At 36.4% G+C, this 24,273-nt stretch overlaps 1 pseudogene; it reads right to left on the bottom strand.

Annotated features, from left to right (window-relative positions):
• Positions 1-17,863, bottom strand: part of LOC132430529 (ADP-sugar pyrophosphatase-like) — an 80,082-nt pseudogene extending 62,219 nt beyond the window's left edge.
• Positions 17,864-24,273: the final 6,410 nt, after the last annotated feature.

Raw genomic sequence — 24,273 nt, 5'->3', positions numbered from 1 at the left:
ATGCCCAACAACAAGGGCAAATCTTGCAATGTTTCAAATTAACTGTGATGTTTGCTAAATTTTTTTGTAGATATTCTTTATCAGTTTAGGGGAGCTCTGTTTTTCAACTTTTTAATGTACTGAATTGCAACTGTTGTTTACATATGATGAATCAGGTTAATCAACAAACTTGTGCTTTTGATTATTTTTTCTAATGGGCAATTACTATTATTTTTCCTCTTGATTTCTGCTTTTATATTCTTTTTTTTTTTTTTTTTTTTTGCAGTGCGGGGGCCTCTCACTGTTGTGGCCTCTTCCGCCATGGAGCACAGGCTCCGGACGCGCAGGCTCAGCGGCCATGGCTCAGGGGCCTAGCCACTCCGCGGCATGTGGGATCTTCCCGGACCAGGGCACGAACCTGTGTCCCCTGCATCAGCAGGCAGACTCTCAACCACTGCGCCACCAGGGAAGCCCTATATTCTTTTTTTCCTTCTACTTTTTATGGATTCATTTTCAGTAGAGATGTTAGTCTTATTCCAAAAAACTGTTTCACAATTAGAAATAGAAAACCTCTTCAACTTTTTGTTTAAAATTTGAGGCAGTGAATAAACTGCTTACCTTGGAATAATAGGATGACAAGTTTTAAGTCTAAAATGTCCTAACAAGAATGAAAATGAGCAAAAGGTTTTAGTTGTACAATTTTCTTATTAGTCATTCTATAAATGTGAATGTCACTGCATGCAATTTGTTAGGGAAGGATATTCTTCTTCCCAGATTTTGCATATATGTATGCATGCTACCATATGAAAAATGTATATTAGAAACTGATTTTATGATTTGAGAGTTTCTATGTCTTTGTCATTATCTTTTTATGACCTCTAGTTAAAAAAATACGTTTTGTTTGTATAGAAATTTGCTTGAATTTGCAGATGGATTAAAATACATTTTTGATGCAGGGAAGATTATCATTTCTCCAAGATTTTATAGTCAGCAAGTGGTAGAGGTAAGTCTTAAAGCCAAGCCAATCTGATGTAATGACTTCTTTGATTTTCTAATTACTCCTCTGCTGTGTTTTTTTCTTTTGTTTTTGACATGGAGCTATTACCATCTAACATCTGTCTGTGTATTTTCCATATTTTATTGAAAACTTTGCATGTGTTTCATAATATCTAAACTTCTACCATCACCATCAACCAAGGCAACTTCAAAAGTTATGCTAATTATAAAGTAAAATATAAAAATTATGATTGGTACTTTTACTAAATTTATCTTCCAATGTTCTTAATTTCTACTCTAATTCTACTACTCAATTCCAATACCTCATTTTGAACCTTGGCTATAGCTGAAGGTATACCAGCTTCAAAATTATAAAGTCCAACATCATAATATTTGCCTTGAACCACATACACATCTTGCTCTCAATTATTTTATCATTTTCATTTTTAATAATTCTATTATTATTATAAATATTAATTTCTAAGCTTTTGTCTACTCCTAGTATCGATCTACAATCACCTTTGTATACCATGACTTTTTTCTTACCTATCCAGAGCAGATGACATAACACATCTTTGCAACTACTCATTTAAAGTCATTGGCAACATTATTATTCCATTATCTTTTCCCCTCTCCTGTCCACAAAAGCACTGATCACATGCTGCCTCTGCTCCAGCACTCATCTCTGCTGAGAGCTGCAGGAGAAAACCACACAACTGTAACAAGAGTTCCTTATAAAAAGAAATCAAGATCCATATACACAGCTGGGTCTCCAGATTCATACAGGAAATATTTCACATGGTCCTAGTCAACTCCCTATCCAGTTTTCCACAGTAACTCTTTTAAATTTTGACCACTACTCTCAAGTATTTTTATTTTACCCTATTATCTTACCCTTATCAGATAGTGATATTTGCCAGTGAATTAGGAGGAAGTTAGTGATGAATTCCTTCATCATTGTCCTCCTACACACATAATATCACTATCCATTCTAACGCCTTCCCACAATCTCAGAAAAAGGCATTTTTCTTTATGTTTAAGGCAAAGGGAGTAATACCTACCACTGTGCGGTTGCACCTGTCATCAATATTCTCATCCAAAATTCACACATTTCCCATTATCTATTTTTTATCTAATGCAGAGCTTGTTATTTCAAATGACTTTTCACTACATCCTTAAAGCATGTTCAGATATTTTTATCACAAAAATATTCTTTCCTTACACTATATTTCCACTTAGCTAATACTCTTAGCCTCCACTGACAAACAAGTAAACTGATGGGATAGTCTACCTTGTATTTTTAATTACTTACCCACAATTAGTTCTTCAATTGCTCTAGAGTTTAGCTTCCCAGTACACCAGAATCACAGACATAAAAGTTATTAACAGCCTCCTGTGAAGAATAATTAATATGTTCAATGGTCACATTAATCACATTCTCTGCAAAATTTCAAATTAGTGACTATGGTTTTCTTCAAACCTTCTTTAACTTCCATGAGATTTTTCTCCTAGTTTTTGATCTAGCTTCCTTTATTTTCCTTAACATTCTTACTTACTTACTTTTGAGAGGTTTCATCCTTTGATTATAACCTAGATTTTTGTATCTCACAGATTTTTCTTCTCATTTTATTTTTAATTTTATCTTAAATATATATATATACCAGGTTCAGTCAATGTTTTTTATATATATCAGGTTCAGTCAATTCAAATGCTACTTTATCAAGCTCTTTCTTCACCCCTAAATTCAACATCCATACATCAGAATTAATCATTGGCTCTTCACAGGTATCTCACATTTACCTCAAACTCGTTACCTTTTCCTGCATACTTATTCATGCCAAAGATACATTACCTCAGTGAAAATCACCATTGGCCTGGGGGCCCAAGCCAAAGAACTACATGTCGCCATCACCATTATGTCCTGGACTCTAGCAATGGTATTCTAGTTTTTTAACAACTATCCCTGTCTCATAGAGAACTTTACATCCACATATCCACCTTTCATCTGCCATTGCACACATCTTTTAAAAACTTAAGATACAGTCTACTTAAAATTGGTCAGTGGTTCACTTCATTATAGGCAACATTTCAAACGTCTTACTTAGCATAGCATATATGTCTCCATAATTTGAATCTTGCTCATTTCTCCAGGTTCAAATCAGTAACAATTCTGCCAAGAGTGCCTAACACGTTCTCTTATAAGCGGCCATTCATTATGAACACACCTTTCATTATTCATCAACATACAACTAAAAGATCAACCTCTCTATTAAGTTTTATAAAATTCCCCTTCCACAGCCAGTTTTGCTGGGCTTATACGTTCCCTCATTCATGCACAACAATTGCACATCCACATTTATATAATAAGGATAGAAATGTGCTTTTGCACTTGCCCATCTACTACTACATCATTAGTTGCTTGAGGGTAGGGAGCAGACTGTGACTGTTTTTATTATCAGTCAGTGATACTTAGTGAATATTCAAAAATATATTGAATCAGTAAATTTTTGTACAGTACAGAAAACACTTTTGGAACATTCTCAGTATCATGAGGAAATGATCAGAAACCATGATTGCAGATGGACAAATTATGTGTCATTATCATTTTTTGCTTTGTGTAAGTAAAATTAGAATTCCTCTTCTTTCTGGAAAATGTAGCATAGACGCTCCCTATTGAGAAACATCTATATATCTAAGTAGTACCTACCATTGTTTTTAAAATTATGAATGTAGAATAAGATGTTTTGTCGACTGAGGAGAAAAGAAAAAAATGTTTTAAAAAATCCTCTCCTTTTAAAGTACTTACAAACTAAACTGTGGAGATAAATTCTATGTAATCCATGGAGAGAAAATTAACTCCTAGTCCCTAGAATATGAATACCTTGAGTGATGCAACCAGTATGATTACTCAGTAAATCTTCAGCTCTAAGAATTATAGATAGAATTGTTAAAATAAGACACAGCATAGTGATTAGAATACACAAATGACGATGTTCTGGTTTTGATCTTAAGGGGAAAGTTGGGAATTTTTAAAATAGTTTCATTTGATGAACGTTGGGTGATGGCACTTTCTTAACTATATCCTAGCTTAATTTGTCTGAAATAAGTATAGTGGAAATATTGTAATTAAGCCAATTTCAGAATTGTATTGTTGACCAGCAGAAGTTGAGAAATATATGAACTAAAACAAAAGTGAAAATGGCCAGTTATGAGAACTAAATTCTCCCATATCTTTTAAAATCTATTATATAAATATATTTTTATTCTTAATAATGATTACTAACAGCTACATGATTTAAGGTTTACTTTGCCTCACATACGACTTTTTTTGAAAGTGCAAGTTATATATTTTAGTTTTATTTTTCACTGAGTTCACATTCCTACCAGGTCCGAATCAAAAGTCTACAGGTTCTATGATACATAAATGCTTTTGATGTTTCTTTCAACTTCTACACAAAAAACTACATAGTGAAAAATCTGTGTCAATAACAATAGAGTTACAAGTGAATTCTTAAATACTGGCATCTTTTCATTTGGCATCAGATTTTCATGTTTAACTGAAATCAGCAGGTCAGATAAGAGTAAAGTTTCAAACTCACTGAAATAAATTCTTTGGCAGTATAATCCAGCTGTCAACAGCAGACAGGGTCACAAGATGGTTGGCTGAGCTGGAATATAAAAATTGAGAAATGAGCAGCTGAGTTGAAAATGAAAATGCTATGCTTTCTTAGAGGCAGAAACCAAATATGACATAATGATAGGATCTGGAAGTGGGATCTGAGGAAATACTGATTTTTACATTGTGCAACTGTGCTTCCTTCCATTTGTGACATGAAGGTACTATTGAAAATGAATGCCTCATGCTACAAAATAGGCCAAAACTTTAAAGGCTCCTTGGAAAACATCACTAGATGAGAACAGGAGCCAAGGAACAACAACAAATATAGGTGTATTGTACAGATAAAAGTTCTGGCAGATTGAATACGTCCAAAAAGCCAAGTACAGTTTCTGTTGATCAGTTGTTCAGACCAAGAGAAAAAGAAACAAAAATGGAATACATACCAAAATAGTATTGATGCATTGTTGTGGTTCATATTTACACTTCATTATGTAAATAATGTTTAATATTATATTTAGCAGAGATCTTTTTATGATCTCTGAGATGTTATTTTTAATATAGCTGTATTATGCACAACTATTATTGAAATTCTCAAATTTATCTAAAATATTCTTTCTTATCATGAATCAGAAAAAAAATCAGTTATTTGACTGAATTCAGGTGTTAAAAAGATTCAAAAGCCTTTGGTGTCTGTACTCTTATTAGAGGACTCTTATTAGAGTACCTACTATATCATAAATTATATTGATAGATAACTACTTCCTAGAAAATTAAAGTAGCTTATTTCAAAATCAGTTAAAAGGTCTAGGTAGGATTAATTTTGAATAATAATATACTTGTAACATTCATAGTCAACTCAAATACTATCATTCCTTATTTTGGGGTACTTCATAAAATTATTATATACTAAATTATGATGCATTATTATTTAAAAATCAGATTAAATGCTATATTCACTTAACAATTTTATCTTAACCTATCATAATATTGAATAACTGAATAGCAATTGAATGTAAATGATAACCAAGCAAAATGAATAATTTCATTAGGAACATCTTTACATCCAAATTGAGTATTTCTGAAATTGCATTGGAGAAAAGGCAGTTGAATGAGACCTAACAAAATAATGCTCGGAAGCCCCACTGAAATTGTCTAGATTCATAAATCAAGAGGCACTAAATAGTCAGCTCTCACAGCTCCTCCAGCAACATGTTTTTGAAACAAGGTTTCAAACTATAAATCAAGGAATTGGAGATTTTATATACTATATAATCATGCAAATTAAATATAAAGAATTAAAAGATAAATATAAGAAGGCATTGACATATTCCTATAAGTAAAAGTTCATATCTAATATCATGTAACCTACAAGACCATATGAGATTTTTTTTCTCCAAAAATTTTAACAAGTGAATTGTATTTGCCGTATTTTTATATTGTATACACATTTTTTAAAAGTCATTCCATTTTCTTAAATGTAGGCTGTGTATACTTATAATGGAAAAAAAAATCCCTTCAAAGCCTCAAACTTTTGGCTGTCTAGAAATTAGTTTTTCATTGCCAGTATATTAATTCCTGTAGTGATATTTGCAATTCCACTTTTTATGGTGTATTTTCTACTAATTAAATTGAACTGTATTCCATACAATGGAATTGTATTTGTAGTATTGTTTTTACAATTCATATACAATTCATAATAGATTTTTCTAGATATAGTACTTTGTTCACTCTGCTCTATTACATTAGCCCCATTATCTTGTAACATACATTTGCATTTATAATTCAGACAGGTGGTTTCAGTACGTGATTTTTTTTCCTAGTCTTTGAAGTGTTCTGTTGAAGAATAAGCTACTCTACTAAACAGAAAATCTAGGTATCAGTAGTATATGTTTAATGATCTAAAATGACAAGTTAGAACAGTGAAAATAATCTGTTTCTAAATTTTAAATGCTTAGGAAGAAATGGAATTTTTTTAAATAAGAAAACATTAGAAAATGGTTATACCAAAACTTAGTTTGGACCCTAGTTAATTTATATATTAATTGGAATGTCTAAGACAATTCACTTTATTAAAAATATTACTTAGATCAATTTCATTCTCAAAGTATCAGTGGTACTCTCCATTGTGTTCAATGAAAAACAAAATCTAGATGACTGGGAAAATTAAATATGTTTTAATTATTTTTCTCAATTCTTTGCTAAATATCTACATTTGCATAAATATAACACAGATCTATATATATATATATAAATTTTTAAACACTTTGCTATGTAAATAAATAATTTTCATCTCTCTAAAGTTAAATTACGGATGCTTTGCTTTGCCTTTGTTTTTCATCCTTTTTTCTTTTAGCTGTATGTGACACATAATAATTTGCCTTTACTATGTGTTCATATTTATAATAATGTCAACCAGAATATTTGAGTTAAATGTGATTTTCAAACAGTCAATAGCTGGAGGGATGATATTTGGGAGATGACAGTAGATGCCTGGTCTGTAGGTTATTGGCTAGCTTATCTTGAAGCCCAGCAATCACCCTGAAGTTTTCATTTTACATGGTTAAGTAGTTAAGGAGCAGCCTCATTTGCACTTGAGCAAGGCTACCTGTAATGTGGTAAATGGCATGAAAAACAAGATCGATGCCTGTTTCAAACTACAAAAGTCTTTCACATCAGGGCAGAAATTTCATAATTCATCTGCAAAATGAGCAGTTTCTGCTATGGATGTCCAGCAATGTAGAGTCCATCACAAGTTTTTAAAAAGTCATATCAGATCAAAATGCAGGCTCTTAACTAACTAAATATTATGAGGAGCTCAGAGTAAAGGTTGAGACAGATAATTTACAGAGTTGCAATATATAATGCCCTATGGAATCTGTAATACTATGTTTATCCTGCACAATGGGATTCCCTGTTTAAATTAATTCAAATATTGGATTTTAATAATAATTAATATTAATTATTTCATAGATTGAAGCACATTTTGATCATTTGCCTGAATTGTGTGTACACTTGATGCATCAGCATACATAGAAGTTTGCAGGTTTTATATACAGTGTAAAAGGTTTTATCACAGACATCATGCCTAGAGAAAGACCATTCATTTGGAAGATTGCCATTGAAATCAACCAATAAATAACAAATTGCTCTGCAAGGATTATTTGCTCTTGGCTAATTGTTTAGTGTATAGAATATGATGGGTCTGAAATTTTATTTGGGGTCTCTATTTCATTTTTTCATACACTTATAATTCTATGTGTTTCTATATTTATTACTTAACATAAATTTATCTAATTTCTAGTTCATTTAAACACTACAATCCAACTTATGCATGTTGAGCTCCCTCTATATACTCACTAAAGTAGGCATTCAAAGATGCATAAGGATAAGGACCATGCCATCAAAGAGTTTAAATGGGAGAAAGAAATAAGAATACATTATTATAAAAGTGTGTGCTTTGTGAAAGAGTAAGTTTGAAAAAGGCAGAAAGGTGTCTGATCTCCATTTCTGAGAAAATGGAGAATCTGGAATTGGGTACTATCCTTCCCATGCTGACCCAGAGATCTTGACAACGGACAATGAGGAAATAAAACTCAAACCTTTGGCAGTGATAAAAAATATGCAAAAGCCATAGCAAATGTTCCAGGCAAGTAGATACAGTATAAATAGACTCTGAAGCAAAAAGAAGGAGACAGAGAACAGGGAAGAAGGGTCAAATATTTTGAAAAATATATTCAGAAGGAATGAGGTTCAAAGATAGCCTTTGAATACAGTAAAAAAGAAAATAAGACCTCTGGCTGCAATTTGAATAATTTGAATTGAAATTATTTTCTAAAGATTTCTCAGTAGTTTCTAAATGAGAACTGTTAAAAACAGTAGCAAGTTTAATAACTGCAAAAGTTATTTAAGCCTATAAAATGTAATTCTTAATAGATTTCATTAATATAATCAAATGTAAAAAGTCATTAGTAATATAAAATTAATTTTATACCATTAGTAAATATGTGTGTTTTAAATTACCATAACTTGGTCACACATTTTTTTGTTATATCAACATGCCATTCAAACAGCATCATCTATAGTACGTCAATTTTGTTTTTAAAAAATATTTCCTCATTACACAGTCTGTGAATGCTGATCCTTTCTAACCTTAATGGTATATCTCAAAAGTGATCTCTATTAAATGGGCCTCAGGTATCTTCTATTCTCTACTTCGTTCAATACAGTTTAATCGTATTTATACATTTGATACATATGTTTTTGAATGACATTTTAAATAAGATTTGCAAATAATTGGTTTAGTACCCTCCCCAGAGTTTACCCACATGCTTAGACATGATAGACCTATGCCATAATGTATTAATGAACGCATCAATGATCTGGATATTTAAATGCAAAGACAATATTCTACTGATCTCTGTCTAAGTCAATAACTTTTGATGAGTGATGAGTACACATCTTGAAGAATAAAAGTAAAATTTAACATTATCTTGGTATTGGGTGACCAACCTTACTGGATAGTTTCACTTTGCTTCAGAACAAAGGTCATGTTTGAACAGCCAACACACATTGGAAACTAGAGATAGATTGTCTTTTCTTTTTTTTTTTTTTTTTTAATTTCTTTTTTGGCTGTGTCAGGTTTGTGTTGCGGCACAGGGGATCTTTTTTTTTTCTTTAACATCGTTAATAGAGTATAATTGCTTTACAATGGTGTGTTAGTTTCTGCTGTATAACAAAGTGAATCAGCTATACATATACATACATCCCCATATCTCTTCCCTCTTGCATCTCCCTCCCTCCCACCCTCCCTATCCCACCCCTCTAGGTGGTCAGAAAGCACCAAGCTGATCTCCCTGTGCTATGCGGCTGCTTTTCACTAGTTATCGATTTTACATTTGGTAGTGTATATATGTCCATGCCACTCTCCCACTTTGTAGAGATAGATTTTCTAAAAGACAAAGAACTCCAGAGAGATTTGAATATCTAAAGCCCTCTCCTTCCTTCTCTGGATGGAGACACCCTGCCTCCTTTCTTGCTTTCTAGATTAATAAACTAAGAAATATTTTCCATCTCTCACTTGGAAGAAGAGATATACTTAAGTAGTAATCTGTTTCTTTCTCTCCCTCTCTCCCCTCTTCTTCCGTCCCTGCATCCCTCCCTTCTTCTTTCTCACAGGAAAGGCAGATATGCCAGCAATCTATAAAAAAGCTGGGTCTCTTAAATTTTGCAGTTCCTCTTTTGTGATGTAATTCCACAGCATACACAGGAAACATCCAGTCTATATTTGTGTTATTCTGTGGGAATTTGGGTGCTAAGATGCTGTTCTAGCAAGTGTTTTTCCTATGAGAAATAAAATAGTTTGTGCCGCTATCTGTCAATGTATGTACATAAATGGTGTCAGGCTACTTTGCCAGCTAGCATGCAGCAGCATAATCTCAGATTCTTCACAGCTTCAGACTTTTCAACCTAGTGAAAACTATGGAGTATTATCAGTAATATACCCATCTGGTGAAGTACAAAATGGATCTGTGGATCCATTGAATCAGGAAGTCCACAGGAATCAGTGACTTGTTGACCAAATCTGTATGGTGCATTAGACAATATGTAGTCCTCCACTTTGTTGCTTGTTACTGAGAATGACTTCGGGGAAGTGATTACAAATAGTACTGAGAGGTACGTTTGAAATAAATGTCAAACAAAAATTGCACTCTACAAAGTTAAACAGGTAAGAGAGTCTATTCAGACCACTGCAATAGGGGATAGAAATTAAACTGTACTGAAGCAAAAGGCAGAAGGGTTTTTAAGCTGTGGGTGAGCTAATGGAAAATTACTGGAGGTCATTAAGTTGGAAGTTGGTCAATGTGATCAGGCCTTTCGTGTTTGCCAGTTAGCATTTATTGCAATCCCATAGACACTGGGAGATACGGGCACTAAATTCCTTGATAATTATATCTCAAGTGTTCTGGTAAGATGCTGAGAGATTTATCTACATTTATCTACATTTCAAAAGTGCAGAGATAAATTTTGCAATTTCAACTTTTCAAAAGTAAATGCCCTAAGAAAAGGGAGGTCAGGAGCCTCCCTTTAGGAGGCTGCCTAAAGTTTAGTCAAGCTGAAGGAAATAAGGTCATCTTGGTCATAAGCAGTCCATATGGTGCCTTCATTTTTTTCTCTCTCCTCAAGGTAGGAGGAGAAAACATTCAGGAGTTTCAGGCAGACCTGAAAGTAAACGTGTTTTGCTGACTGGCATCGAGAAACTTTCTGAGAGAACCCCAGATTTCTTGTCCTTTCTCTATGATGACCTTAGCTGCTTTAAGATTAGGGGTGGAATCAAGATCTTCTTATCCTCAAGGAGGACCTAAGGTCCTACAAACCATTTGGATATACTGGGGGAACTTCACGGACGGGAGAATCTCACACATTTATAGTCCTGTTGCATGCTATAAAAGGTCCTGGTGGGGGAAGGGATTCTGGGCCCAGGAGTGACTGAAAGTACCAAGGAATATAGACTTAAGCCACAGTAACATGTAAAGGGATATAATGAAAGAAGAAAGAGTCCAGTTCAGATACTTCTTCGAATCTGGGGAGAGTACAGCTGAGTAACCAGACTCTAGACATGTACAGTTTAAAAAAAAAAAAAAATAGCTACAATGACTATTGGATGACTGTAGGTGGAGTCCTTTGCTCTATTTCGTGTTTTTACTGTTTCTACACCTGGATGTATTTAAGAATTGATGTGTATGTTATATGCTGTACTTCCAATCTTATAACTGCCAGAGGGGATCACCATCCTGACTGGGGAGAACAGCAAGCAGAGAAGTACATTATGGAGACAAATTCCCCTGCCATTTTCCCCAGTGAGTGAGTCAGGGTTTAGTGTGAATGTTTCTCACTACATTGAACTCTTTGGTAATTGGAGACAGACTAAGACCCTGAAGATAATGAGTATGTTCCTATTAAAGCCCTGGAAAGGGAGGCAGTATCTACCCAAAGGCAACTGTTTGGGATTTTGGACTTGGGGTTTTGGCATGGCTACTAGATACACCACTTTTGAAAAGAAACTTAAGTTTCCCACTGAGTTCTTATTGAAACTGAACGCCTGACTTACAGAGTTTTGGGGATTTTTCAACTTGATAGGCCTGTTTTGGAGGTTGGCCAACTTACATTGTATGAATGACACAGTAGGATGAGCTTTAAGAGTCTCCCTTGTCAAATGAATGTAGTCTATTGAAGAATACAACCAGCCTGGCCCCAGCAGTCTAGTGACTTTAAATGAAAAAGTGACAACTATCCTTATGGAGGAAAACATGATTTCCCACTGTTCTGCCTAAATCAAATTAGAGCCACTGACTTTTTTGGTGTCCCAGATTCACAGTCTCTCCTGAAAGCCTAGGCCTGGTTTATAGATGGTTCAGCTAAGCGGAAAACTGATGATGTCTGCTGTGGCTGTTCGCTCTGAACACCAGCAGCTGTGCAAAAATGAAATTGGACATGATTTCTGCACTCAGTCGGGAGAACTAAAAATTTTATACTATTGCAGATTAAAGACTCATGACTTCTTATCTAAGACCAAGAACTGTGTTAACAGATTATGTTTGCTGGTCAAATTATCCAGGTTGTTAATCTAGATGCCCATGGCCGGGCTCGTTCTCTGATGAGACTAAATGGTATCAAACCAGAAATATCCAAATTGCCATAATCGCCATATGAATTCATCACTATACTGGACAGGGTAATACACATTCACCATCATAGACTGAGCACATAGGAAATGACTCCATTTCTGATGCAAAAAAATAAATTGCACGCCAATCTTGTGACTCATGACAAAAAAGGATCTGTTTAACCTTTGGTGAGGGAATCCACATCATACAGAGTACAGTCCCTGCTCACTCTGACAGATTGACTACATCAGTCCCTTACCCCCATGGTGAGACTACTGTGGTGCTTCACCAGTATTGACTTTTGACTTCTGCAAAATACTGATCAGCTAATTCTGGCCATACCATTGTGGCCCCTCAAAAAACTCCTTGCTATATGTTCAGCTTTGAAGACCATTTGTATTTTATGGAAAAAGCTTGTCAATAATGGGCTAATAATCTGACTCTATCTCCCTTACTTTTTCCAGGGACATGCACGTTAAGTCAGATTTGCTATTAAATGCAGGTGTTTCCCAAAGGGGATTATCTCATCTAAGCTTCTTTAAGAACAATGACTAAGACAAAAATCTGAAGGATTAAGGGAGTTACAAGGATGAGCACTGCAATTTGAGGATTCCTCCCCTGCCATTCCTGAGCATAGTTCTCTTGTTTTTTTAACTTCAACCATCCCCAATGGGTGGCACACCCTCTGGATGCAGTCCTGGATAAAAGGGGTCCTCATGGATTCCAACTTCATTCTGGTTAGGTTTTAGGTATAGAGATGTTCTTTTTGTTTCCCTCTTGCACCTCACTCTTCCATATACATGGTCTTGGTGAGAGTAGAGAGGATTGATAAAAGATGAAGTTTTACCTCCTGGAATAGAGTACTCAGGTTTTATACAGGTGGAGACAGCACACAAACCAAGAGAGAACACAAACCTGGGAGGGAATAGAATGCCTTAGACCCTGGGAGGGAGTGTGTGTGTAATTGCGTATGTTGTCAGGAGGTAGCATTAATGTTCATTATATTTCAAACCTGGCCTTGGAGTCTTCATCCAAGTAAAATGCCTTAGTGCAACTTTCTCCAACTGTCATGAGTTTAACTGACTGCTGAGTCAGCTACCTCCCTCAAGTCCACTCTGACCATGAGACCACAAGTGGATGACTCCAGCTTCTGCAAGTCCTAAGTATAAAACCTCTAGATGTTTCCTCATATTGATTTCATAAAGATGAAGAATGCCACCTCACTGATAGTGTAGACAAACAGGACCAAGTGGACTGACTTCCCTCAGACAGTTCCTCCCCAAACAAGAATTAGACTCAATTACTCAGACTTGATTGGGAACCCTAGGTTTACCAACTAGCTAGGAAGCCTCAGAAAAGACCCCATAAGGTGCCACATTGGAGGTACTGTCAAACTATATCCCTTATTGTTATCTGTCCCACAAAGGGGTCCCAACCATATGAAATAATTGTTGCTAGAAACAACATCTGTGCCCTCTGGATCATACTTATTGTTTAGAGGCCTGTTATTATCTTGCTTTCCTTTCAAAAACATGACTTACATCTTAGAGCTGATTATAAGAGTGTTTAAAGAAACTCCACTGGTAGCTTATATATCACTCAGATGACTGCAGAGCTCTCTCCAAAATGAGATTTACTTCAGTTACTCAGATGACTTTCCCAGACAAATAACTAACACATTATTTAGGCATATTATGTGGGTGGTTGTACTAACATGCTAGTTATTCAATTAGAGAGGTATAAAGGGTGTCTGTAACTTTACCTGAGGTGATCAATAACACTATCTCGGCACCAGAAGGCACTCGGGTTAGCTTTATCTCGCTGGCAAGGGTTTCCAGGGATGGCAGAATTCCTATAGACTTTCTTCTGGCAGGCTAAGGCAGAATCTGTGCTAATACCTGGAAAAATGCATTAAAATGGGTGGCAGAGTCAACATAGAGACTTAAGGAAAAAGATCCCTGACATTAATGGTTTATGAAATTTCTTCAGTTGGCTAGATCCATAACCCTAGGTGTCATAGCTGAGGTCACCACAGAAAGTTGACCTCATTCTGATATCCAGATTCCTACTGATATTAGCTTTAAGTGCTACAGAAACAAACAATGAATTTCATACTAAGTCAGTGCTAGAGGAATCAGGCTGATGGAGTTGTATTTGCATGGAAAAATTCACAAAGGACTTGAAACATTTGGCAATCAGGAGTGAATCTGTTGGGAGACAATTCACCTTGAATGTTTTCAATTTTCTGCATGGTCCTGCTCTTTGAAGCAAAAGGACACACTTGAACAGTAAACATGCCTTAGAAGATTGAGATAGCTTTTCTGCAAAGTTAGACACTTCTGAAAAGATTTGGAGTCATACACATCTCTCCTTCCCCATCCTGGATACTTGTGCTTAAATGTCAAGGTAGTAAAGCAAGAGATACACTTCTCCTCTCCCCCAAAGGAAATGTGCTTAGTGAGTAATCTCTCTTACTCTCTAAGGAGAATGAGCATATGTGTTAGCAGCTATTAAAAGCTCAAACTCTCCTAAAATTTGGAATCACATGGATAGGTAACATACTGTTTTTATTTGAGTTACCCTGTGGGGATTGGGATATAGGGAAGCAGAGCTAAGATATTACCCTGGCTGCTATTTGTACTGTGAGTAAATAAATAGCCTGTGTCTCTGACCCAGGGAGATTGTATCTTCTGTCAGTATGAGTACATAAAACAGTGGCAGCCTAAATCATTAGCTTGCAAATAAAGTAAATTCAGTCACTTCACAGTTTCTGAGCTAACTCTTGGAAATTTAGATTCAATGTCATTTTGAGACTTTACCTAGATCTAGTAATTTTATGAATGATTATAGGAAGGGATACTGAATGGCAGGCTCTACAGCGCTGTCATCCAAGGATATAAACAAATTGCACAGAAATATTTATATGCATTCTGCTAAATCATCAGTGAAAGTTGACATGGATAAATAATTCATATAGATAAAGTAATTTCAGATAAAATAAGTGCTATGAAGAGACAAAATACTAGTTTAAGGGAGGACTCAATACAGGACACTTAAATGGACTGGCCTAGGAGGAAGGACAAAAATAGGTGAGTGAGTTATCACAGAAACATAAAAAAGATAATTTCTAACATAGGAGTGTGGCCAACCATGCCACAGTTTCATAGAATCTGAAGTCAGATAATTGCTATACAATTTGAAAAGGGGGAATTTGTTAGTGACTTTGGGAAATACCTTTTGAATGATGGGAATAAAAGCCTTAATAGAGTGGGTAAAGGGAAGATATGGGACTAGAATGGAGAGAGAACACTTTTAGCTCACTCTTCATAGGTACTTTCCTGTAAGGAAGAGCAGAGGACAAAAAAGTACTGCTGGAGAAGAATATGGAATCAAGGAAATATTCTTTAACGATGGGCAATATGGATGCTTTCTGAATGCTGACGAGGGTTTTCAAAGGAAAGGAAGAAATTTATGTTGAAGAAACTGAGGGCTTAAATAAGAAAAGAGTAAAATTGTTGTGTATTTAGGGCATGAAACATGAATTCCAGAGTCCTTACTATGAAATCCAAGTTCTTTTTGAATATTTAATAGAGAAAATCATATAAACATTACTGTAAAGAATATTCTACACTATAATGAAATAGTGATGATGAAGGGAAACCAAAGGCCAGAAGGAGTCGAAAATGTGTAGTGTACTGTTCTGAAGGGTTCTGTAATGATTCCTTGATCTAGAACTAAATATAGTAATGCAGTACGGATTTAGGTACACGAAACTTAGCATCAGAGTGACAGGTTCTCATCTTGAGGAACATTGTTAACAAAGCACACATTATTTTAAGAGATTTTTGCTTGTTAAGAGCAGTGAGCTCTAGAGAACACTGCTATATGTTCCTAGGGACAAGAACTGTCCTTATGACCCAGCAGGTTGATTAAACTCAAGAGTTTTATGGACTTTCTAGGACATTTTCTCACATAAGGTCCTATGATCAATGCTAGAACATGAGGAAGAATATAAAGAATATGAGGTTTATTCCTATAATCGTTCATCCTGTTATATTTACTTTTCAATTAGTATCAAGATTTATCAAAATATTTATAATAAATATTAAAATTTAACTCAGCAATGAAAAGATAAACAACTCAGTTTAAATATGAGCAAAGGATTTGAGCAGATATTTCTCTAAAGAAAACATGCAAATGGCCAATATATTAAAGATGCTCAGTATTAGTCATTAGGGAAAAACAAATTAAAACAACAATGAGCTACCACCTTACACCCGCTAGAATAGTTATAATGAAAAACAAAATGGAAAGCATTGTTGGCAAAGAGTTGTAGAAATTGGAATTCTCATACATTGCTGGTGGGAATAAAAATTGTTCTGATTACTTTGGAAAATAGTTTTTCAGTTCCTAAAGGAGGTAAACAGAGTTACCTTGTGACACATTTCTACCTCTAGTTATACACACAAGATGACTGAAACCATAATTTACACAAAAACTTGTGCATAAAAATTCATAACAGCATCATTCATAATCGCCAGAAGGTGGAAATGATCTGTGTCTATCATTTGATGAATGGATAAACAAAATGTGGCAAATTAATACAACGGATTATTATTCAGCCACAAAAAATGAAGTTCTGATACATGCTACAACATGGATAAATTATGAAAACATTATGTTAAATGAAAGAGGCCAGACACAAAAGGCAGCATATTATATGAACACATTTATATGAAATGTCAAGAAAAAGCAAATCCATGGAGACAGAATGTAGCTTAGTAATTGCTCAGGGATGGGGAAGGAGAAAAAAAGGGTATGGTGTTTCTTCTTGAGGTAATGGATATGTTTTGGATATAGTGGTGACAGTTGTAAAACATTGGGAGGAGGGATTTGAGAAGATGTCGGAAGAGTCAGATGCGGAGATCACCTTCCTCCCCACAGATACATCAGAAATACATCTACACATGGAACTGCTCCTATAGAACACCCACTGAACACTGGCAGAAGACCTCAGACCTCCCAAAAGGCAAAAACTCCCCACGTACCTGGGTAGGGCAAAAGAAAAAAGAAAAAAACAGAGACAAAAGAATGGGGACTGGACCCACACAAATGGGAGGGAGCTGTGAAGGAGGAAAGCTTTCCACACACTAGAAGCCCCTTCACGGGTGGAGACTGCGGGTGGCGGAGGGTGTAAGCTTCGGAGCCACGGAGGAGAGCACAGCAACAGGGGTGCGGAGGGCAAAGTGGAGAGATTCCCGCACAGAGGATCGGTGCCGACCAGCACTCACCAGCCCGAGAGGCTTGTCTGCTCATCCGCCAGGGCGGGTGGGGCTGGGAGCTGAGACTTGGGCTTCGGCTTCGGAGGTCAGATCCCAGGGAGAGGACTGGGGTTGGCGGCGTGAACACAGCTTGCATGGGTTAGTGTGCCACGGCTGGCCAGGAGGGAGTCTGGGAAAAAGTCTGGAGCTGCCTAAGAGGCAAGAGACTTTTCTTCCCTCTTTGTTTCCTGTTGCGCGAGGAGAGGGGATTAAGAGCACTGCTTACAGAGCTCCAGAGACTGGCGCGAGCCGCGGCTAAAAGAGCGGACCCCAGAGGCGCGCATGAGACGCTAAGGATGCTGCTGCCGCCACCAAGAAGCCTGTGTGCGAGCACAGGTCACTATCCACACCCGTCTTCCGGGAGCCCGTGCAGCCCGCCACTGCCAGGGTCCCGGGATTCAGGGAAAACTTACCGGGGAGAACGCATGGCGCGCCTCACGCTGGTGCAACGTCACGCCGGCCTCTGCCGCCGCAGGCCGGCCCCGCATGCAGTGCCCCTCCCTCCCCCCGGCCTGAGTGCGCCAGAGCCCCCGAATCAGCGGCTCCTTTAACCCTGTCCTCTCTGAGCGAAGAACAGACGCCCTCCGGTGACCTACACGCAGAGGCGGGGCCAAATCCAAAGCTGAAACCTGGGAGCTGTGCGAACAAAGAAGAGAAAGGGAAATGTCTCCCAGCAGCCTCAGGAGCAGCGGATTAAATCTCCACAATCAACTTGATGTACCCTGATTCTGTGGAATACCTGAATAGACAATGAATCATCCCAAATTGAGGAGGTGGACTTTAGGAGCAAGATAATTTTTTTCCCCTTTTTGTCTTTTTGTGAGTGTGTATGTGTATGCTTCTGTGTGAGATTTTATCTGTATAGCTTTGCTTCCACCATTTGTCCTACGGTTCTGGCTGTCCGTTTTTCTTTGTTGTTGTTTCTTTTACTTTTTAAATTTTTTCCTTAATAATTATTTTTTATTTTAATTATTTTATTTTATCTTACTTTATTTTATTTTATCCTTTCTTTCTTTCTTTCTTTCTTTCTTTCTTTCTTTCTTTCTTTCTTTCTTTCTTTCTTTCTATTTTTTCTCCCTTTTATTCTGAGCCGTGTGGAGGACAGGCTCTTGGTGCTCCAGCCAGGTGTCAGGGCTGTGCCACTGAGGTGGGAGAGCCAACTTCAGGACACTGGTCCACAAGAGACCTCACAGCTCCACATAATATAAAACGGCGAAAGTCTCCCAAAGATCTCCATCTCAATGCCAAGACCCAGCTCCACTCAACGACCAGCAAGCTACAGTGCTGGACAACCTATGCCAAACAAATAGCAAGACAGGAACACAGCTCAATCCATTAGCAGAGAGGCTGCCTAAAATCATAATAAGGTCACAGACACCCCAAAACACACCACCAGATGTGGACCTGCCCACCAGAAAGACAAGATCCAGCCTCATACACCAGAACACAGGCACTAGTCCCTTCAACGAGGAAACCTACACAACCCACTAAGCCAACCTTAGCCACTGGCGACAGACACCAAAAACAACGGGAACTACAAACGTGCAGCCTGCGAAAAGGAGACCCCAAACACAGTAAGATAAGCAAAATGAGAAGACAGAGAAACAGCAGATGAAGGAGCAAGGCAAAAACCCACCAGAACTAACAAATGAAGAGGAAATAGGCAGTCTACCTGAAAAAGAATTCAGAATAATGATAGTAAAGATGATCCAAAATCTTGGAAATAGAATAAAGAAAATGCAAGAAACACTTAACAAGGACCTAGAAGAACTAAAGAGGAAACAAGCAATGATGAACAACACAATAAATGAAATTAAAAATACTCTAGAAGGGATCAATAGCAGAATAACTGAGGCAGAAAAACGGATAAGTGACCTGGAAGATAAAATAGTGGAAATAACTACTGCAGAGCAGAATAAAGAAAAAAGAATGAAAAGAAATGAGGACAGTCTCAGAGACCTCTGGGACAACATTAAATGCACCAACATTCGAATCATAGGGGTCCCAGAAGAAGAAGAGAAAAAGAAAGGGACTGAGAAAATATTTGAAGAGATTATAGTTGAAAACTTCCCTAATATGGGAAAGGAAATAGTTAATCAAGTCCAGGAAGCACAGAGAGTCCCATACAGGATAAATCCAAGAAGAAACACACCAAGACACATATTAATCAAACTATCAAAAATTAAGTACAAAGAAAACGTATTAAAATCAGCAATGGAAAACCAACAAATAACACACAAGGGAATCCCCATAAGGTTAACAGCTGATCTTTCAGCAGAAATTCTGCAAACCAGAAGGGAGTGGCAGGACATATTTAAAGTGATGAAGGAGAAAAACCTACAACAAAGATTACTCTACCCAGCAAGGATCTCATTCAGATTTGATGCAGAAATTAAAACCTTTACAGACAAGCAAAAGCTGAGAGAGTTCAGCACCACCAAACCAGCTTTACAACAAATGCTAAAGGAACTTCTCTAGGCAAGAAACACAAGAGAAGGAAAAGACCTACAATAACAAACCCAAAACAATTAAGAAAATGGGAATAGGAACATACATATTGATAATTACCTTAAATGTAAATGGATTAAATGCTCCCACCAAAGACACAGACTGGCTGAATGGATACAAAAGCAAGACCCGTATCTATGCTGTCTACAAGAGATCCACTTTAGACCTAGGGACACATACAGACTGAAAGTGAGGGGACGGAAAAAGATATTCCATGCAAATGGAAATCAGAAGAAAGCTGGAGTAGCAATTCTCATATCAGACAAAATAGACTTTAAAATAAAGACTATTACAGGAGACAAAGAAGGACACTACATAATGATCAAGGGATCCCTCCAAGAAGAAAATATAACAATTATAAATATTTATGCACCCAACATAGGAGCACCTCAATACATAAGGAAAATACTAACAGCCAAAAAAGGGGAAATCGACAGTAACACAATCATAGTAGGGGACTTAAACACCTCACTTTCACCAATGGACAGATCATCCAAAATGAAAATAAATAAGGATACACAACTTTTAAATGATACATTAAACAAGATGGACTTAATTGATATTTATAGGACATTCCACCCCAAAACAACAGAATACACATTTTTCTCAAGTGCTCATGGAACATTCTCCAGGATAGATCATATCTTGCGTCACAAATCTAGCCTTGGTAAATTTAAGAAAATTGAAAGCTTATCAAGTATTTTTTCCGACCACAACATTATGAGACTAGATATTAATTACAGCAAAAGATCTGAAAAAAATACAAACAAATGGAGGCTAAACAATACACTATTTAATAACGAAGTCATCACTGAAGAAATCAAAGAGGAAATCAGAAAATACCTAGAAACAAATGACAATGAAAACACAACAACCCAAAACCTATGGGATGCACCAAAAGCAGTTCTAAGGGAAGTTTATAGCAATACAATCCCACCTTAAGAAACAGGAAACATCTCAAATAAATAACCTAACCTTGCACCTAAAGCAATTAGAGAAAGAACAAAAGAACCCCAAAGTTAGCAGAAGGAAGGAAATCATAAAGATCAGATCAGAAATAAACGAAAAAGAAATAAAGGAAACAATAGCAAAGATCAATAAAACTAAAAGCTGTTTCTTTGAGAAGATAAAGAAAATTGATAAACCATTAGCCAGACTTCTCAAGAAAAAAAGGGAGAAGACTCAAATCAATAAAATTAGAAATGAAAAAGGAGAAGTAACAACTGACACTGCAGAAATACAAAGAATCATGAGAGATTACTACAAGAAACTCTATGCTAATAAAATGGACAACCTGGAAGAAATGGACAAAATCTTAGAAATGCACAACCTGATGAGACTGAACCAGGAAGAAATAGAAAATATGAACACACCAATCACAAGCACTGAAATTGAAACTGTGATTAAAAATCTTCCAACAAACAAAAGCCTAGGACCAGATGGCTTCACAGGTGAATTCTATCAAACATTTAGAGAAGAGCTAACACCTATCCTTCTCAAACTCTTCCAAAATACAGCAGCAGGAGGAACACTCCCAAACTCATTCTACAAGTTCACCATCACCCTGATACCAAAACCAGACAAAGATGTCACAAAGAAAGAAAACTTCAGGCCAATACCACTAATGAACATAAATGCAAAAATCTTCAACAAAATACTAGCAAACAGAATCCAACAGCACATTAAAAGGATCATACACCATGTTCAAGTGGGGTTTATTCCAGGAATGCAAGGATTCTTCAATATATGCAAATCAATCAATGTGATACACCATATTAAAAAATTGAAGGAGAAAAACCATATGATCAACTGAATAGATGCAGAAAAAGCTTTCGACAAAATTCAACACCGATTTATGATAAAAACCCTGCAGAAAGTAAGCATAGAGGGAACTTTCCTCAACATAATAAAGGCCATATATGACAAACACACAGCCAACATCATCCTCATGGTGAAAAACTGAAATCATTTCCACTAAGATCAGGAACAAGACAAGGTTGCCCACTCTCACCACTCTTATTCAACATAGTTTTGGAAGTTTTAGCCACAGCAATCAGAGAGGAAAAAGAAATAAAAGGAATCCAAATTGGAAAAGAAGAAGTAAAGCTGTCACTGTTTGTAGATGACATGATACTATACATAGAGAATCCTAAAGATGCTACCAGAAAACTACTAGAGCTAATCAATGAATTTGGTAAAGTAGCAGGATACAAAATTAATGAACAGAAATATCTGGCATAATTATACACTACATACTTATACACTAATGATGAAAAATCTGAAAGTGAAATTAAGAAAACACTCCCATTTACCATTGTAACAAAAACAATAAAATATCTAGGAATAAACCTACCTAAGGAGACAAAAGACCTGTATGCAGAAAATTATAAGACACTGATGAAAGAAATTAAAGATGACACAAGTAGGTAGAGAGATATACCATGTTCTTGGATTGGAAGGATCAACATTGTGAAAATGACTATACTACCCAAAGCAATCTACAGATTCAATGCAATCCCTATCAAACTACCATTGGCATTTTTCACAGAACTAGAATAAAATATTTCACAATTTGTATGGAAACACAAAAGACCCCAAATAGCCAAAGCAATCTTGAGAACGAAAAATGGAGCTGGAGGAATCAGGCTCCCTGACTTCAGACTACACTACAAAGCTACAGTAATCAAGACAGTATGGTACTAGCACAAAAACTGAAATATAGATCAATGGAACAGGACAGAAAGCCCAGAGATAAACCCACGTACATACGGTCACCTTATCTTTGATAAAGGAGGCAAGAATATAGAGTGGAGAAAAGACAGCCTCTTCAATAAGCGGTACTGGGAAAACTGGACAGGTACATGTAAAATATGAAATTAGAACACTCCCTAACACCACACACAAAAATAAACTCAAAATGGATTAAAGACCTAAATGTAAGTCCAGACACCATCAAACTCTTAGAGGAAAACATAGGCAGAACACTGTATTACATAAATCACAGCAAGATCCTTTTTGACCCACCTCCTAGAGAAATGGAAATAAAAATAAACAAATGGGACCTAATGAAACTTAAAAGCTTTTTCACAGCAAAGGAAACCATAAACAAGACCAAAAGACAACCCGCAAATGGATAAAATATTTGCAAATGAAGCAACTGACAAAGGATTAATCTCCAAAATTTACAAGTAGCTCATGCAGCTCAATAAGAAAAACACAAACAACCCAATCAAAAATGGGCAGAAGACCTAAAGAGACATTTCTCCAAAGAAGATATACAGATTGCCAGCAAACACATGAAAGAATACTCAACATCAGTAATCATTAGAGAAATGCAAATCAAAACTACAATGAGATATCATCTCACACAGGTCAGAATGGCCATCATCAAAAAATCTAGAAACAATAAATGCTGGAGAGGGTGTGGAGAAAAGGGAACACTCTTGCACTGTTGGTGGGAATGTAAATTGATACAGCCACTATCGAGAACAGTATGGAGATTCCTTAAAAAACTACAAATAGAACTACCATACGACCCAGCAATCCCACTACTGGGCATATACCCTGAGAAAACCATAATTCAAAAAGAGTCATGTACCAAAATATTTATTGCAGCTCTATTTACAATAGCCAGGATATGGAAGGAACCTAAGTGTCCATCAACAGATGAATGGATAAAGAAGATGTGGCACATATATACAATGGAATATTACTCAGACATAGAAAGAAATGAAATTGAGATAATTGTTGTAAGGTTGATGGACCTAGAGTCTGTTATACAGAGTGAAGTAAGTCAGAAAGAGAAAAATAAATACCATATGCTAACACATACATATGGAATATAAGAAAAAAAAAGGTTATGAAGAACCTAGGGGTAAGATGGGAAGAAAGACACAGACCTACTAGAGCATGGACTTGAGGATATGGGGAGGGGGAAGGGTAAGCTGTGACAATGTGAGAGAGTGGCATGGACATATATACAATACCAAACGTAAAATAACTAGCTAGTGGGAAGCAGCTGCATAGCACAGGGAGTTCAGCTAGGTGGTTTTTGACCACCTAGAGGGGTGGGATAGGGAGGATGGGAGGGAGGGAGATGCAAGAGAGAAGAGATATGGGAACATATGTATATGTATAACTGATTCACTTTGTTATAAAGCAGAAACTTATATACATATGTTCCCAT

The sequence above is a fragment of the Delphinus delphis genome, chromosome 9 (assembly GCF_949987515.2).
Source record: "Delphinus delphis chromosome 9, mDelDel1.2, whole genome shotgun sequence".
NCBI lineage: Eukaryota > Metazoa > Chordata > Mammalia > Artiodactyla > Delphinidae > Delphinus > Delphinus delphis.
Note: the sequence above shows the minus strand (reverse complement) of the source record. Positions and strands in the feature narration are given on the sequence as shown.